The sequence below is a fragment of the Papaver somniferum genome, chromosome 6 (assembly GCF_003573695.1).
Source record: "Papaver somniferum cultivar HN1 chromosome 6, ASM357369v1, whole genome shotgun sequence".
NCBI lineage: Eukaryota > Viridiplantae > Streptophyta > Magnoliopsida > Ranunculales > Papaveraceae > Papaver > Papaver somniferum.
The window spans coordinates 30,740,655-30,759,447 of NC_039363.1; the positions used below are offsets into that span (position 1 = coordinate 30,740,655).

General features: G+C 36.0%; 1 long non-coding RNA gene across 2 annotated transcripts; it reads right to left on the reverse strand.

Moving 5' to 3' along the window:
• Nucleotides 1-11,412: 11,412 nt before the first annotated feature.
• Nucleotides 11,413-13,921, reverse strand: LOC113287244. Of its 2 annotated transcripts, none has more exons than XR_003329884.1 (5): nt 13,427-13,921; nt 12,886-13,072; nt 12,514-12,723; nt 12,314-12,431; nt 11,413-12,205 (listed from the first exon to the last, which is right to left on the reverse strand). It is a non-coding gene; the product is annotated as an uncharacterized LOC113287244 (long non-coding RNA). The 2 variants fall into 2 exon arrangements; XR_003329883.1 differs by having other exon boundaries at nt 12,886-13,035; nt 13,427-13,916.
• Between the last annotated feature and the right edge of the window lie 4,872 nt (nt 13,922-18,793).

An 18,793-nucleotide genomic window follows, 5' to 3' on the forward strand; every position in this document is an offset into this window, starting at 1 on the left:
ATAATTTGATACTGCAATAATGCTCATATAAAAGTGTTGAAATTATAATTCGATACTGTTGTTAATTTATGGTGCGTGGTTATGGAAATTATATCCAAAGGAACTTGTAAATACCTGGTGTACTTCGCAACTCAATAAAAAATCCTATGATTTATATAAACCTCATGCGCCATTTGGCAGTGCTTTCACTTTTTTTTGGAACCTATTAATTTCCATATTCTATGTCTCATGTTCCGGGCATCTTCCCCTGATTTTTTTTTATTTCAGCCACCAACTTTGGTGTACTAATTTTGTAATGAACAATGTGGTAAGGAAGGTTTCCCATACAAAGAGAGGTAAATCGGGTTATTTTTAGGTTAGTTTGTACAAGAATATGGTATTGTGATAGAATAAATATAAATATAAAATAATAAGATGGTGTTGGATAAGATAAGTTGTTGTTTTAAGCGGGTCTCAATGGAGATGAAGGAATACGTTCAGTAATAAAAGAGACATGTGAGTTGGTGAAAGGATCTCGTAGTTGCAGGGGTTTTTGGGATGAAAATAATAGGCACGTTTTTTAACTTACCTATGAAATATTATGAGGTAGGATTGGATTTACTAAGAAATATGAATTAAGAGGGAACCCTTCTCTCTTTCCTCTCAAAATCTTACAAAAGAAAAAAAACCTTTCGTCTGTTTTCTTATTTAGGGTCCAGATCTGAGCAAAGATTACTTGTTTTTGATTAGTTTTGTTGATTATAATAAATTTCTTCGCCAATAAAACGATTTCTTTTTTGCGCTATTAGGGAGTATATATCTGCACTTTCATAGTGTTTCTTTCTTTAGATTTGTTCGTGATTCTTTATCTCGGATACATACATGAAGAATTTTTGGACAAATTATTCCTCTCTCATAGGAGCATCTCTTTTGAAAGAAGAAAACAAACTAAAATGGTCGAAATTTCGGGTACCATTCCTTCTCCAATCTCTATGTACAAAAATTGGGTGTTGTCGTTATGGATCGCTCTTTCTCTTCGCGATTTACTTGAGTGTTGCATTTTACTTGTATTTGTTTTATGTTTTTGATGTAATTGTTTTTCTTGAAAACCATCGTGTAAACGTTTCTTATATGGAATGAAATACCTATGGTTTGGTTATCAAAAAAAAAAAAGAAAAAAAAAATAGAAATTAAAAGAATTTGGTATGATTATCAATATCGAAAATAAATAAATTAAACTTTGACATCAACCACGTCAAGAAAATTGAAATTCCATCAAATTATCTATCCCACTTTAAAAATGAACGCGCGATTGGGGGACACCTATATTAATTGGGGGATATAAATTACTTTCCCCTACCAATAGTGTCTGTGAAGGGGTGTTTTTTGGGGGAAAAATACTAAAATACCTTTCCCTCAAAATAAAAATCAAAAAACTTACAATCAAAAAACAAAATCATATCCCCCATTTCCATCTTCACCTCTTATTTAGGGTTAGGGCTTTGAAACCTAAATATTCCCCTCTCCCATTCAAATTCTAAACTTTCACTCCCTTTCAAATTCTCTTCTCCTTTTCTGCCGGCTCCTCACTTTGAAAACGATTTTATATTTTTTTTACATTCGGAAGTGATGAAGACCATGCCGGTAGTGATGAAGACCATGCCAGAAGTGATGAAGACCATGCCGGAATTGATGAAGACCATGCTGGAAAATGGTGCCCGCATGCTTGGTAACTAACATTCAATGCCGTAACTAAATGCCGGCATGCTCGATAGAAATCTATCAATGCCGGTAGTCAAGTGAAAAAAAATCAATTTTCTGGATACTTTACATCATGTGCCGGCAAAGAAATTTAAGCAACATACTATGTCGTTAGCAGTACCGGCATGTTCGAGAATTAACTAACTGTGCGGGCAGTTGACTGATTAAAACCAGAAAAAATTCAAAACAGAATAGGTTTTGAATTTAATAACCAGAACAAATTTCTATGAGATGCTGTCTCGCACTCTGCTAGGGGCTATGCTCCCCCCGGACCCTCCCCCCGGATAGTGGCAACCATTTATGAAAATTTCCAACAAATGCCGGCATGGATGGACGACCGAACACCGCCGGAACTCTGCCCGCTTGCCATTCAAAATGGGGGGTATTTTACGCCGGCATGGACGTAGTATGAATACCATGCCAGTAATGGTGATGTCGGCATTGTAGTCATACTACGTCCATGCCGGCACCGAGCTATTTCAGGTGCAACATAGGTGGATTCAAAGAAAAAAAATCAAAATTTCAACACATTGGCACCTTTACCTGAGTATTGGGAGTACTTGTATGTTGAACTAATTTACTCTTTTGGGGTTGGTTCTTCAAGTAACTTTTCATGCTCATAAAAATCATGATCCAAGGATGTTGGTTCCACAAATACTTGCAATTGTGAGTTTTTGTCATTAGCAGAAGATTGAAGATATGCTTCTTGTTGTAGTTGAGCTAAAGCTTCAGCAGCAATTCTATCTTCACAATCATCCTCCATTTTCACCAAAAAAAGTTCCCTCTCAATTTTTTCCCTCCTTCTACTCTCACCTTACTCACCCAAATAAAAATAAAAATATACACTAGTCATTTATCAAATAATCTTATGATTTTACTAATTATAATTAAGTATTAATCCTGATTAGTGAGGGTAGATTAAGTATTAGGTAAAATACATAGATCACGAGTGACCCTGATTTGATATTTGGATCCAGTTTTTGTCCTTTTCCTCTATCCCCCAACTAGTTTAAATATCCCCAATCGCAGGTTATTGAATATTTGTATCCGAAACAAAAATGTTTTCCACCATGGTACAAAACTCAACAAATCCTGTAGATGTGTCACTTAGTTCCGCAGTCCTTAGTGGTTCAATTATTCTCGGGATTTCATCTAATTGGTGAGAAATTATTGTTTTGTCGTACTGCTTTGTAGAGCTTTTGTATCCAAGCTTATTATAGGGGTGGCATGTTTTATTAGAGGGGCGGCAGTGTGATAGTAATGTCTCTTTAGTTGGTTAGGGCATGTGCTAAAGGGGATGTAAATTGATTAGGTTACCCATTTTTTAACCAAAATCAAAATTAAATTGAAAATTTGTTTTCTTTCTTATTCTGTTCTCCTCCTCCCATCAACCATAACTTCCATTAAAACTCAAAATTTCATTGTCTTCAATTAATCGACGATTCGAAAATTAATCAAGTGTACTGTAATGACTTATATGAAGTATGTTTTGAAAAATCCAATTAGGGTTTAGTTTATCTTGTTCGATTTAAGTTTAATTTCTATCGAAAATTAGAGTTTTAGATGAAAATTGAAATTAAAGTTTCTGGGTTTATGTGAGTTACGGTTGATTTTAACTCTATTACGAACCGTAACTGGAGATTTTGATGTTGTTACGGTTGGTAATAGTTCAACTACTAACCGTATGTTCTTGTATCTGAGAATTTTATTCAGTTACAGTTGGTAACCATTTGAGTTACGGTTGGTATATAACATTTGGTTACCAACCGTAACTGATTTTACAATTGGGTTTTTCCCAAATTTAACCACTTACAGTTGGTAGTTCATCTTTTACGAACCGTAACTATGAATTACGGTTGGTTACGAGCAAAATGCCAACCGTAATTAGCTCTGAAAATGTAAGAAATTGAATTTTTTTACGTATTTGAGCAACAAAAAGCTAGTTGGGACTAATTTAGAAGTATACATGGTCATTTTCAGGCATTGGGTTTTCACTTTGTTGGTTAATTTCTTCAATTGATTGAGATTGACCTTCACTTTGGGTTAAAACTTCTCTACCATCTCCAAACTTTTTTTTTAAACTCTAAAATTTGATTTTGTTTTGATTTTGAGTTAATATAAGTGAAATTAATCATTAACATTAAACTTGATTATCATCACTAAACTAGGTTATCAATTATGAGGGTTAATTTGTCATTTCCAGTTTTTTTTTATAAAGGACACCTTGAATGATCATGTAATGACCCTTTTTGTCCTATTGGAATGCCGCCTCTCTAATAAACCTTGCCGCCCTATAACGAGGTTGTTTGTATCCAAACACAACGCACTATAGTGGTATAACAATTGGATTTATATGTAAGATAAATTTAAGTCAACCAAGATCGTGCTTTCATGCCGTGTAATCTACCCAATTAATGGTCATGTATCTCCTAATAACTACTCGAACTAATTATCAATCCCCCGGGAGTACAATCCTAGTCAAGCCGCTTTAATCATATTCCAAAATCAACAGAGATGTCCTTTGATATTGAATCTCTCGATATTTCAAAATTAGAAAACCCAAGCGATTGTAAGTTGAAAGATGTCCTTCTAATAATTCCGCTTTAAGCAAGTTTCAGGAACAGACATTGTACAAATCAGCTCCATCTTCACTTTTATCTAGAATTTAAAGTGTCCTCCAAAAATAGGGTTCTTCTTATGATTGATTGCCCATGATAGACTCCCTACTAGGAATTTGCTGAGAAGGAGAGGGGTAGAAGTTCCTGAAACTTGCTTATTCTGCAACAACAATGAGACAAGCACACATCTTCTACTTCACTGCTCTTTTGCTTGTGAAGTATGGAACTCCACAATCAACAAACTGCATTGGTTTTATTTTATGCATAATGATATTTTTTCCTCTCTACAGGCTTGGTTTCTTTCTTATCATAATGCAGCTAGCTTGGATTTCTGGAATTTGGTGCCTATTGCTATTATCTGGAGCTTGTGGAAAGACAGGAACGCCAGGGATTTCACTGACAAGAGAAGTACTGTTACTGGTGTTGTAAACAGAGCAATTTATTGCTTGTTTACTTGGGCTCTTGCCATCAAGGATTTTGATCATGTAAACTCTTTATTTGTCATGTCTGATTGGTGTAACATCTATTTTAACCCTACGTAGGTTGGTAGTCTGTTACCTTCCTCTTTTCTTTTCTTTGTAACACTTTTCTTGTGTAGGGTGGTATAGCCTTTATACTCTCTTTTTTGATCAATAAACTTTTCTTTATCGATCAAAATAATAATACAGAATATGTTTCTTTCTACGGTATTCTGAATGTTTATTAAAAATGAGTAAAACCAGAAACATATACTGTATATCTTTAAATTAAAGATTATACTCCCTCCGCCCTAGTTTAAAAAGATTATATACTCCCTCCGTCTTAGTTATTTGTCAAAATAGCGTTCTTTTAAGCATTAAATAATTATTGTCCAATTGTACGGAGGTATCTAGACTGTATTTTGCCATGAGGACTACGAATCCTTTTGCTTTGGACCAAGCTAAGTCTCTTTTTGATCAACATTTGTTTCAATTTCTGAGACATATTATCACGGGAGATGGTGCTGGTTTTGGTCCTCTCCAACAACGTCTTGCTACCTTTCCTATGAAGGACGGTGGTCTCGGAGTTTATACCATGGAAGATACAAATGCTTACTGTTATATTGCGTCGTGCATTCAAACTAAGGAACTCCAGGATATCATGTTCAACTTGACTCCTATTGACTCCCACAGTAAGGCTTTACAACAGGCATCTAACAGCTTTAGGGAGGTATGCGGTTTGACTTCTTCTACGCTCAACTTCAATTATATTGCCTCTCATCCTATGCGCTCTTTGGCAGTGTTATATTTTGATGTTGTTAAGAAGAATATCCCAACAAACTTCCCCATGTCCCATCGAGATTCGGTGTTATGGAAAAGCAACAAGCTGGATCATGCTCAAGACATTCTTAAGGCCATTCCAATTGAGGGTTTAAACCAAAATACTTGGCCGAGGCAATTTAGGTCCATTTTAAGTTATCGACTGGGCATACCTCTTTTCGATGAAGATAGTTGTTGTCCGTGAGGTTGAAAAACTTGTTCAAAAATCATAATGCTAGTTTTAAAATAGGAGGTATGTTTTTCATAGGATACGTCTTGTTATCCAAAAGGGTGTTGGTGCCCAGCTTGTTTCCAGGCTACCCACCAACCTATTGTAATTTCTTTTTCCTCAATAATGAAATTTTTGAGGATATATTTATAAAAAAGTATATTATGATCCTCCCTCGAAACAAAAACATATACATTTCCTATGTATGTATTTGTCCTTTTTTAGTTTTTATCCTTATTTTTTTCGTGTAATACTGCTATCATAAATATGGGCGTATATGAACAAAATCATCTACGATTCGAACAATGCCCTCATAGACGGGCAAGCAAAAACTAATATTCAACCTGTATAACATGGATGGAAGGAGTATTTGGGTTTTATAAGAAACCGGTGCCCAAATTCCGATATAGTGTAAGTGTGTGATAATAAAAAGTGACTGGATTTTATGTTTTTGACTAATTCACCTCTTTTTACTTTATGGTGTGTTTGGATGTGAAATTCACAATTCTGATGGATATATTATTTCACGGGAATACAAAAACCGGGAATCATGCAAATTCCGTATGTGTTTGGTCGCTAAGTGAAAATTCTTAGAATTCTTAATATTTCTCAGTTTTAGATTCATATACTATTTGGAGATTTTCTAAAGGGACAAAATATGGCTTTTAAGACTTTTAAAAAGTGGGCCCATAAACCCCTCCTAAGTTTTTCAGCAAATCTTAGCGGGGAGGTGGTATTCAAAATAGGGGATTTGGTGGAATTACAAATCCCGAAAGAAACGTGAATCTAAGGAATTCAGACAACCAAACATACCAAGGTAATCGTAATTCCACCAAATCCTTTGGACCCATGAATTCCACCTTTAGAATTCTGCATCCAAACTCACCATTAATTTCCTTTTTTTCGGCGATAAGATTCCGAAAAGCTGCAAAAATCAATCAGAATTACGATGTGAGAAGATCGAGTTGGCCCCAAAATTAGTACTCACATATATTTTACTATTTGCCTATTATATAAAAGGAACCACTTGTATTTGAGTTGGTTTAATTAAAAAGAAGAGATGCTTGATCTATTATCAAAAAGCTAAATTACTGTCTCTCTCGTATATTTTCTTTTTTCCTTTTAACTGAAACATCTCTCTCATACATGTGATAAAACGTAGGAGAACTTATTTTCTTCCAATTCTTCCAACACCGGATTTGCTAAGATATTGTCTTTCTCATATTATTTTTTTTCCTTTTAACTGAAACATCTTTCTCTCATACATGTGATAGAACAAAGGAGAACTTCTTATTTTCCAATTCTTCCAACACCCTATTTGCCATCTTGGGAAAACATATTTAATGTTTTAATTGCTTAGGCCAAGCATTATGGTGTGTCATTTATCTTAGCTATGCCTTATTTGAAGCTAAAGGAAACGAGTCTCAGGATAACCTCACTATGGTATGTTTTTATCCCTTAGATACATTACATGTTCCGTGTAAATAGTGCTGAATCAGTCAATGCGTTGACTTGACTAAAACAGATACCCAATTTCCGTTTTTAGAGTATAAACATCCAGTAGGCGCACGGATTTAAGCATCCAGTAGGCCCACGGATTTCCTACTTCTCCTTCTTCACTCTATTTCCTTTTCTCTAAACCTTCTCAAACTCTTTTTTCCCTCCTTTCAATTTTCATGGTGATTTTGGGTCAGTCGTTAGTTGAAATTAAAAGGGTTTGATCCATACTCAAGGGTGATTATATTGCATTCTTCAATTTCAAATTCCATCCAAAAAATTATCAAAGGTAAGTCATTCTAATTTTAGGTTTTGAAGTAAATTTTTTTTTTTTTTTTGATTTTTATGAAATTGTTGATACTAAGGTGATTAGGTATTTTGTATGTAAGTTAATAACAACATTAAAACATAGATGTAGTGAAAAATCCATGATTATTACTTGTTTTGTGATACATCTCTTGATTTATGTTGAATGAAATGTTTGTAAACTACTATTTTATTGATGTTTAATGTTGATTGACTTGTAATTCATGTATGGTATAGACAAATTGAACCTATAATTGTTGTTTGCAAAAGTACGAAATGAGTTTAATTCGTGCTTTATGTGAGAATTGAACATGGAATCTATTTGGATACTTCTAGTGATGAAGAAGAAAAAGCTCTGCTAATGTTTACACAATTGTGTTTGGGAGAACTTCTGCGTATTATTCGGAAACCGGTGCGTAGGGAGGTGCAGACACGCAGTGTAATTACCTGAGATCGTGTGTAGCATAATGCAAAAATGATGAATGATTATTTCGTACATGGAACCAGTTATACCTACAGACAATTCAGACGACGTCTGGTCGGTTGCCAGCCGTTGCAAAAATAGTTATAAGAACAGATTCGTTCCACAAGGAGATATTGGTTGTTATTCGTAAATGAAAACTTAATTAATTAACCTGGGGGGATTTTTGACTTTGGTCTAAAATAATTAAACTGATAATAATAGCAAAGTATGAATAAAGAGAATCAATAAGTTGAGAATACTGGTTAAGGGTTCATCATCAATCATAATACATGCACTTCGACTAATAACTGGTGTTGTCACACAATCATTCATTATCAAGAATCCTAAAGTACCCCATCGAGAGCATACTCCGATAAATTCCTTATATCATCACGTACCATAACGATGAATATGTGAATACTACTCAGTGAACAACTTAATGCAACGTGCTATTAAGTTTAATCCTCCAAGAGCCTTAAGTTCTATGAATTAGACTAATCCACGCAATAGAAATACTACGAGTAAACTATTTAACATGGGTTAAGCTTCTGCTTGCAATCATACAAAGGTTTTGAATACAATTGGTAATCACAATATACTACTTATGACAAGGTTTATCAACAATTACGTATCTCAAAATCCTAGTCTAGATATAGATATGCATTCATGGTCATTTAGTAGCGCTCCTAAACAGACAATCATATAAACATACGCGATAATAAATCGTAGAACAAGACAATAATAATTTGATTGAGATAATAAAACCAATATATTACTCCCTCCGTTACTTTTTAATAGGCCAGTTTCTATAAATAAAAATTTCAAAAAAATAGGCCAGTTTCTAAATTGGGAAAGTCAAATGTTACTTTAATTTTTTGGGACCACTTGCAGTTCACTTCTTTTGATGACAAGTGTCATGGGGGACCATTCCACTTCACTTCTTTTATTGACAAGTGTCATGAGGACCACTTCACTTCACTTCTTTTATTGACAAGTGTCGTGAGGACCACTTTCAATGATTACTTCACTTAATTTCCTTAATTTTCTCTAAAAACCAAATCAGCCTATTAAAAAGTAACGGAGGGAGTAATTTAGTAGCATGTTTATGATATCAGACTATCCTTAACCAATATGAAGTGTTTAGCTACTCATGGATTTCTTAAAATCCATAAAAAATAATAAGAAGAAAAAGAAAGCAAACCCTAGGTTCAATCGTGATGATCAAATCCAAAATCGCCAAGCCCTACTTCTTTTCTTCTCCTCTTAAAGTATGATTTAAGATAATGAGTAAAAACTCTCTTATGTAGGTTTCCAAATTGTAGAAGACTCGTGCCTCCAATCCTGTTCATAAGTGGTTGCCAATGTGCTAAAGTTGCACCAAACTAGCTGAAACAAGTCACAGATAAGTCTGGCCGTGAGAAAGAATGTGAAATGTGAAAACCACTGTCAAACCCATTTCTAGGATTTCCTTCACTGTGAAACCCACAGTCGGAAATCTTCATGCGCGCACCCATTTTTGGGAAAAAAATTTCTCTGACACCCATATTATTTATAACTAGTTTTCTCCTCTCGATTCTTCTTCATTCGGTCTTCTTTTATTTTTCGATTTCTTTCTTCCTTCGGCTTCTGTCTTTTAATCAAGGAAGGAGGCTTTTGTTCGATCAACATAAACCGATTTCCATCAGTCACTGGATAACATCGATTTTCATTTTTTTTTAAAATCCTTACGTTGATTGATATCATATTTTTTTTTGTAAATTCTTATTGAGATCTGATTGATGTGGATCGAGAGGGAAACTAGATTCTGGTTCACCCTTGTGTGAGTACAAGCTTTTATGGTTTATAAACACTTGATTTGGATAACTAGGTTTCCCCTACCTGGAATTTTGAGGATTCTGTTCCTGATGTGTGAGATGTTCGTATATATGTAGATCGATATGGATCTATTCTTTATCGAAGACTTCAAGCAGGATGTGGGTTTTGTGCTAGTATTGACAACAATTTCAACGTGAAATCAAGCATAAAACAGACCAATTTTAGAAAGAGTTTCCGATGCCAGAGGGCTATTCCCAAAAGCATTTGGTGATTTCATTTGTGGTCCTTCGTCTCAAATGGTAGGAGCAGGAGTCGCTTCCTTCTTACTCTCCTGTTAAACGAAGGGCTGTCAAAACTTCGATGAAAAGCATCATATTCTATCCTCTTTTTACGGTAAAGAAAAGATCCTTCTCATTCACAACAATTCCTTCCACATGTGGTAGGTCCGATACTCCAACTAGCTAGGATACCATTGTGGTCCATTCACTAAATCAAGCAACCATCACAACCGTTAATTTTTGGTGGCTTTTATTATCTCATAATGTACACCCACGTTTAAGCGGGACCTTGAGAACCTACCATGTGATTAGTGGACCTAGACCAACACGGTAACAAATTATTTGGATAACTAGGTTTGCAATTGGTGCGTGCGTAAGGGGTATGTGTTGGTTGGGAAGTTATGGGTGTATTGGTGTTGGTGTTGGTCATGATGGTTGAATAATTTGTTTTGTAGCTATGAAGCATAACCTATTATGCATCTACAAAAGTTGTTGCATAATTTGTTATGCAATCCAGAAAATGGTTGCATAATTCGTTATGCAGCAACTTTTTTGTTATTATTGAAACCAGCAAAAAAAAAGACACTGCATAATTTGTCATGCACCTACGATCATATCTGCATAACATGTTATATAATCGTTAAAATGGATGCATAACTTGATATGCATCCAAAAATATGGCTGCATAACGCATTATGCATCAACTTTTATTTGTAATTACTGAAATTAACCAATACAATAGATGCATAACTTGTTATGTAGTCGAGAAAAGTATTGCATAATTCGTTATGCGTCTTTTGTTTTTTGTGATGTTATTTTTTTAGGCGTATATATTGTTTTAGTGGTTGCATGACTAAATTATGTTATTTTTTTGTGATGTTATTTTTTTAGGCGTATATTTTAGCATGAACCAAAATATGGTTGCATAAGGTTTTATGTATCTTTTATTGCGTCTGCATAATGTGTTATGCATCATTTTTGGTGGCTGCATAATGGTTATGTATCAAGCTTCGAAAATTTTGCCCAAAATAAAAATCACTTCCGATATTTTCGTGAAAAACAAAAATTTGATATTGTTGTTTGTTCTCGTTGTGTGGCTCTCTTAAAAATATTTCCAACGATATAAAAATTGTAAAATTACACGGCGCGGTTTTTTAGATATGTTATATTTTAGTTGCGTTGCAAATCATACTCTTGAAAAATTAGGATGATAACCCGTTATTCAGACATTTTTCAAAATTCTGTATAATTATGGGTGTTACGGAACCAAAAAATAATCTTGGACCTGACAATAAAAATATTATTTTTTTTGGGGCCTTAGCCTAAGTTTCCCATGTAAAATCCTCCAATGGGCTCGCAGGAAATCCAGCCCAATTAATCGTTGGCCTGTTAGTTATAGGAAACTGACCATAGAAACTAAATATTTCTTCACGGCAGTCGGTGCCTCGGTGGTAGACAATATTTTTGTCCTAGAGTTTTCTTACGGTGAGAAAACCAATCCGTATCTTCACCTGGAATTGCTTACGGTGGTAAAACCAGTCCGTAGCTTATTCTGTTATTTCCTCCCGTTGGGAAACTACCCCGTAGACTACCTTGGTCTTTCTGCTTTATAACTCGAGCATCCCTTACACATTTCAACTCCACTAGATTTTATGCCCGTGCTATGTATCGGGCATACCCGAAAACCATTCACCATCATTCTTTTTGGGGCTTCTCCCCCACCGTTACGATGCATTTTGGATTTGGTATGGCTCGGCTTCGACTCGTCCCATCGTTTAGGATTTTTGATTTGGTGTGGCTCGGCTTCGCCTCGCCGCGTCCCAAAGCATACTTAGGATTTTTGGTTGGTGTTGCTCGGCTTTGCCTCGCCCCGTTTCAGATCATTTTAGACGATGCATTTTTCATTTTCATTCATGATTTGTTAACAGTGAAATGGGCCAAGACCGCTAGGCATCCCACTTTGAGATCCTATCACTTCCCACCTGTAAACCAACAGCAGCAAAACAAAATTGCATTGTCAGATTATATTTAGCACTGGCAGTATATCTTTAATTATGTTTCTTCCATGATTATGCTTGTTTGTGGCATACCTGAACTTGGTTATTAAGAGGTGAAGTAATATAAGAATCTCCACTTTGGCAAGTTCATTCCCTGGACATGAATGTATTCATTTCCAAATGGCATAAATGTATTGGGTCTTGGTGCAACCTGCAAAATCAGTAGAAACCTCATTGTGTGAGTTATTGGGAGCGGTCTGCTTGCCATTTGAGCTTAAAAATAAAAGCCGTACCTCAAATCTTGAAGGATCGAACTTCTGAGGCTTGTGAGGTAACCCGTCACATAACAATTCCTGTAAGTGAAATTCCTTGTTTCATTCAAGAAGAGAACAAAGACCTCTTAGATTCCACTTTTTTTCATTACCTTTGTATTCAACATCTTCTACAACTTCTCTAAATGTGAATGATATGATGCTTGCCATTCTCAAACTCTCCAATACAATCTGAAATTCAAACAGAACCAACTTATTCAAAAATACATGATAAAACAAAACAGTGTGTATTTGTTTTAAATTTCATAGAGATTTGGTGAGACGTCACATTTGGGGGGGTCCAGAATAGTAAAAATACAAAGGAGATGGAGATAGTATCAACAATATACATACTCTAAAAGTGACAGGCATCTTTCCAAGCATGCATTCACCAACCACAGCGCTATACTAATCTCTAACTCAAGTCATCTCAACTGTAGTCAAACCCTGCAATTACTCAACTCCAATTCAATCTTATGCCATCTCATTCTTCTCTGTAACCCCCTGCAATGTTCACTTCAAGCATCACCACTTAACCCAGCTGTAAAAATAATAATTAAGACTCCGGTTTTTGAAAGTTAAAGTTTTAGGATTTGAAATACACTTAACCCATGCTTACAATCTAATTTTGAAGTTAACTATGAAAACAAATGGACTTGATTAGATATGATTAAAAACTGTATGAAGTGTCTAATTTGGAAAAGAGAAAACAAAACAGAATCAGATTGGATATCAGATTCAAAAAAAAAAAAGGACCAGGAACACAAAACTGGTTAAACCGTAGAAATCATTTTCAAATATCAAATCTGATATCAGATTGAATTGAGCTTAATCATGTCCAAACAAAAAAGAACACCGAAATTTCAAAAATCAAAACCAATTTAAATAGGGTTACCTTAAGCAGTATGGTTTTAGCACGAAAAAGCTCCAGGATGTTCTTTTCTGTTGAATCCAAATCAACCCAGAAATATCGCCCATCAAAACCACTTCCCGTGAACATCTCCAATTATTGTTGTAGAAATGAATTCGTCAACAGATCTCTTCAGTTACCTAATCGAAATCTCTGATTGATTTGGATTCAATCAATCAATCAAGCAACCGCAGCAGCTGCTCATCTGAGAAGGAACGACGAATGCAGAAAAGTGATATTGGCGGTGCTGAAATAGAAGATTGAGAAGACTAAGAGATAAGACGCAGTGCTTGGATTTCTTTAGGTTTTAGTTTTCTTAGGTTTATAAACTGACGGACGTGAGTTACGTCCAGTTAAGTATTTGGTGTGAACCAAGTGTAAGTAATTGTTTAGCTGAAAATTTACACATAAGTGTTATATACCCATGTTTTGGCTCACAGTGTGTTAAATATAAGGTGTAAACCGAGTGTAATTGTTTAGCTGAAAATTTACACATAAGTGTTATATACCCATGTTTTGGCTCACAGTGTGTTAAATATAAGGTGTAAACCGAGTGTAATTCAAATTTTAATGCTCCGACCAATAGAATTCCGTCACTTGTCCTTTCCAGAATTACTAATGCCTAAAACTTTTATCTAATTTAATTTGAGAGGATGTCACACTCACCTTGTGAGTTGGGGCTCATATGAGTTAGTGTTTTAAAGGAGTTGTGAGTTGGGGTTCATATGAGTTAGTGTTTTAAAGGAGGGGAGATATGTTCCCACTATTATTCCCTGCTTGATGTTCTCTCGTAACAACTCAGCTCCCATTGAGAAAAATCACAGCAAACTCCTCCATCTTCATAAATTTGTTCAAAACTCCACAGCAATCCATTGCAGACTCGATTTTCATCCTCACACCACTACCATTACAAACTCGAGCCATCTCTGAATACCACCATCGATCACTTCCAGCTTCACACTCGAGAATCAACCATCGAATCACAATGCCCGTCGATGTCATCTAGCAACAAGCCCCGACACCGATAATGGAAACAACTTCCTGAACTTATATCTCTGCTGCAATACGTAGCCATGGAAGAAACCACAGCCACACCCATCAATCACCGGAAACAATCAACAACAACCACATCATTTCGAATTCAACTGCCAAAGACTAACTCGACCTCAACTTCAGTTCGCCATCATTGTCGTCAATTCCGTCGATGAACTTGTCCCTTGATAATTTCCAGGCTCGAGTTATTATTATCACACGCAGCATAAAACTCAAACTTCCTTCAACAATCGACAACAAAATAGTGTCGATGCAGTTCAGCTCCGCCAACCTGTTCAACATCATATCTTGCAAACCCATGAAAATCATGAACAACGCCATCGTAATTACCATGAGCTTAGCCAACTCCATATCACTGCCAATCTTTTCCCTTTTCATCTAAAATCATCGTTATCTCTGTCAACTGCGAATGGCAGCAACTCCTTCTTTATTCACTGCCAGTTAACCCCATGAATCGATCTCATCATCAACCACAGCTCCCAGCATCTCTCTGCCAAACATGAATGCCCACTTTCATCTGCAACCAGTTTCCAGTGAAACGACTGATATTTTGAATCCTCTGTTCAACTGTCAGTCTTAGAAGAATGACGATTCCTTTAGAACTGCAGTGGTTTCCTCTAGTAAAAGGTGCGTCTGTCTATATCAATTATGTGTGTTCACTTTGCTTCAACGGCTTCTAACTTCTTCACACGGAGTCGGAATGACCCCGATCTTTTGCCGTTCTCTTTGCCTTTTCGTCCTCTTCAAGGTGATACAAAGAAATCTCGAATTTGAGATAGTTCAATTTTCTTTTGGTTAAGATGACCTCAAACACCTAAGAAACTCAAAAACAAACAAAATCAAAGCATAATGATATAAAAACTATCAAGAATGCAAAGTATTTGAGTACCTAATTAGTGCAAATATTGCACCTATCAACGTCTAGGCATGAAGGAAGATTTATTTGAGAAATTGTTAGGAAAATTAGTTGAAGTGGATCAAGAATGGAAGCAACGTCCGGATGCAACTGGTGTTATGGGGAATTCTCCACATACGAAATTAGTTGTCGTGATGAAGTATGTGTGCAAAAGTACAACAACTGATAGTGTCGATGACTATACTCGTACGGGTGGCACAACAATATACTATTATATAAAAATATTTTTCCACAATTTGCATGACTTATGGAAAAAGATATTTGTGCGAATATACTCTTGAAGATGTTCATAGGTTTCTAGATGAGAATGTCGAACAAGGATTTCCAGGAATGCTATGTAGTATTGATTGTATGCAATGGCTATGGAAGAATTGTCAGATAGCTTGGCAAGGAACTTATCGGGGTAAAGAGAAACACAATTTTGTGGTGTTAGAGGCGGTAGCGTCGTATGATTTATGGTTTTGGCATACTTTTTTGGAATATCTGGGTCAAATGACGATTTGAATGTGTTGGCACACTCACCCCTTTTTGATAACATGTTAAAGGGTGTAGCACCTCCATGCAATTATGTTATCAACAGTCACCAATACAAGATGGGGTACTTTTTATTCGATGGTATCTATCCAAAGTTGACTGCAAGTGTACAAGCTTTCAGTCAGATATTGGAGGTCGCAGACATGGTAAGATTCAACAAGTATCAGATGGGGTACTAATGAATCATCGGATCACCCTGTAAGTATTGGCAACAATCTGACTTGAAGCTACTAATGAACTATTGTCTAATTTTACATAACATGATTATTGAGCATGAACATATGGATAGGGATTGGGGTAGAGTTGTTCCTTTTCCGATTCCAGAGCCCTACAGATAATTGTCGTGTTTTTATGTCAAGTCTAAAAAAACTTTAAGTGCACCTTCAACTAAGAACTGATCTTGTTGCGCACATTGCTGGGTGTCCTCGTAGAGGAGGCCAAGCACAACCGGGATCCCAGGCAGCAGATTCGTGTAGTTTAGAGGGTTCAGAAACGGAATACGTGGTACTTCCATCATCAGATGGAGAATATGATGATACATACTTAGATGAAAAATTTGTTCCTGGTCAAAACCAGGATGGTGCATTTGATTATTATAGAGAATAAAATGACCAAATTCCAGATGACTTTGAGCATGCAGGTGAACATGTTTCCGAAGACGGATATGAACATGATGGAGATGAAGGTGAGGATGAGGATGCTGATGAGGACGAAGATGAAAAGGATGAATGATAGTCTTCATTTATGGTTGTTTCACTTTAAAACCTAAAAAGTTTGAATGCTGCGGATAAAAGTTTGAATGAACTTTAGTTTTTTTCCCTTTCATTTATGTCTGACAATGAATTTGTTTTAGTTTGATGGGCATGTGATTTACAATTATGATATGTTAGTTGTTTTTTTAATTTAATTATACAATAATTGCAATCGTATGGTCACTTCTTTCAGTCTAAGTATACAGTAGTTGCAGTCGTATGGTGATTTCTTTCAGTCTGATTATAGTGTAATTGCAGATGTATGGTCATTTCTCTCAATCATTTTCTGCAACATCTGCAGTCGTATGGTCACTTCTCTCAATCTATTGTTACAATATATGGATATGTGTTACATTCGAAACAATAGATTATTTATCCTGTATGAATAGATCACATTTCCTTCAACCATGATCACATAAGTTCGACCAACTTTCTTCTCCATCAACGAATTGTTATTTACAAAACAACACCTACCTTTCAAAATTATGGTGTATTATACTCCAGAAGAAGATAAAGTGATTATTAGTTTACGGGTCGATGTTTTTCAAGAAAATGATGAAGGAGTTGAAGTAAGAAATACCACAAACATTTGGGACCAGATGCTGCAAAAGTTTATTAGAACTACCTAGAATCCGAACCAACGAACAATTAGGTATCTTCAACAAAGATTGTGCATAATCACTACAATTGTGGGAGAGTATGTACCGCTACAAAAAATATTATACCTCTTCGGGGCCCCTTACACTCCTGTAATCGTACGTGACTTACCGGTCACCTACAAATAGTGTGTACTGAATTGTTGAATAATTGAATTATTGTAGATGGGGAAAAGCGATTTGCTGGTTTTTACAGAATTGAGGAGACGTCCGTGGGGAGACTCCTTGAACCGAGCGAAATGTTGAACCTCACACAGATGCACTGCAAGAAGGGAGTGCTTTAAGTTCGAGAGATCAATCTTTAGGACTCCAGCCTAAACCAAGAACAATGGCCGTTCCAGAGTTAATTCTGTCACAAGAGAGGATGGGTTGATCTGTAGGAGGGAAGCTGAGAATATGTGAGATTTATGGTGATCTGAGATTGTAGGTGTGTTGTGAATTCAGCATAAGTATGCACTGAATGATTGAATTTTACTCAGTTGAGAGTGATTGCTCAGACGATGAGTTCGTGTAGACGAAAGATTGTCTGTATGAACTTGCCGAGAAATCCCTTGATTTAGACGAATGTTCGAGTATTCGAATCTTATTCTTTCAATCAGGATTCAGAGACATTTTATAATGACGGAGTTGAAAACGCCATGATCCCATGAAGTGTGACATTTGCTGGAATCAGAGAGTGGGGAAGTGGGAAATCATGTCAAAACCAGTTGCTCATCGTGCGGAGACTTGGTTAATTTTCCACCCACTACTTTTCTGACTCTTCCAACTGATTGCACGACTTGCTCACATTCTCATCGTGTGTATGAACACACGTGCCGTAGATCGCCAGACCAAAACCCTAGCTAAATGTCCCTCCATGTGACACGATTGATGTCTCGTGATTGTGGAGTCAGTTGCTGACTTTATGGGACGATGAGTCCTTATATTGCTGAGTTGAACATAATTTCAAAATGTTCTGAGACTCATGAATTAAACACATGTCTGCTGAGACGAGGCATCATTGAATAAATGTTGATAATTTAAGACGAGTAAACTGTGTTGCTGAATTGATGAATATTGATGGTTGAACCAATATCTTTAATATGGAAAATATTTCTAGTTCGAGCAAATATTGCCGGTTTGAGCAAATTTTGCTAGTCTGAGCAAATATTGCTCGATGAATTGTTGGTAGAAGGACCAAATAAAATATTAATTTAAGATACTGACTGCTGGGTGAGTATAATAAACAAAAGTGTTGATCGTAGGATCAACATAAAATTACCAGCCTTTGAATCTGCTCAAAATTATTTTTTTGTAGAGCTCTGGATTCAAAACCCTAATTTTAATGAATTAACGATTTATGAAAATCAGCGAAGCAGGGACCACAGGGACTGGCTATAGGGGACGATGAGTCGACCATGTAACGCCCAGATGCTCGAATGAGGAAAATACCAAAGTCTCT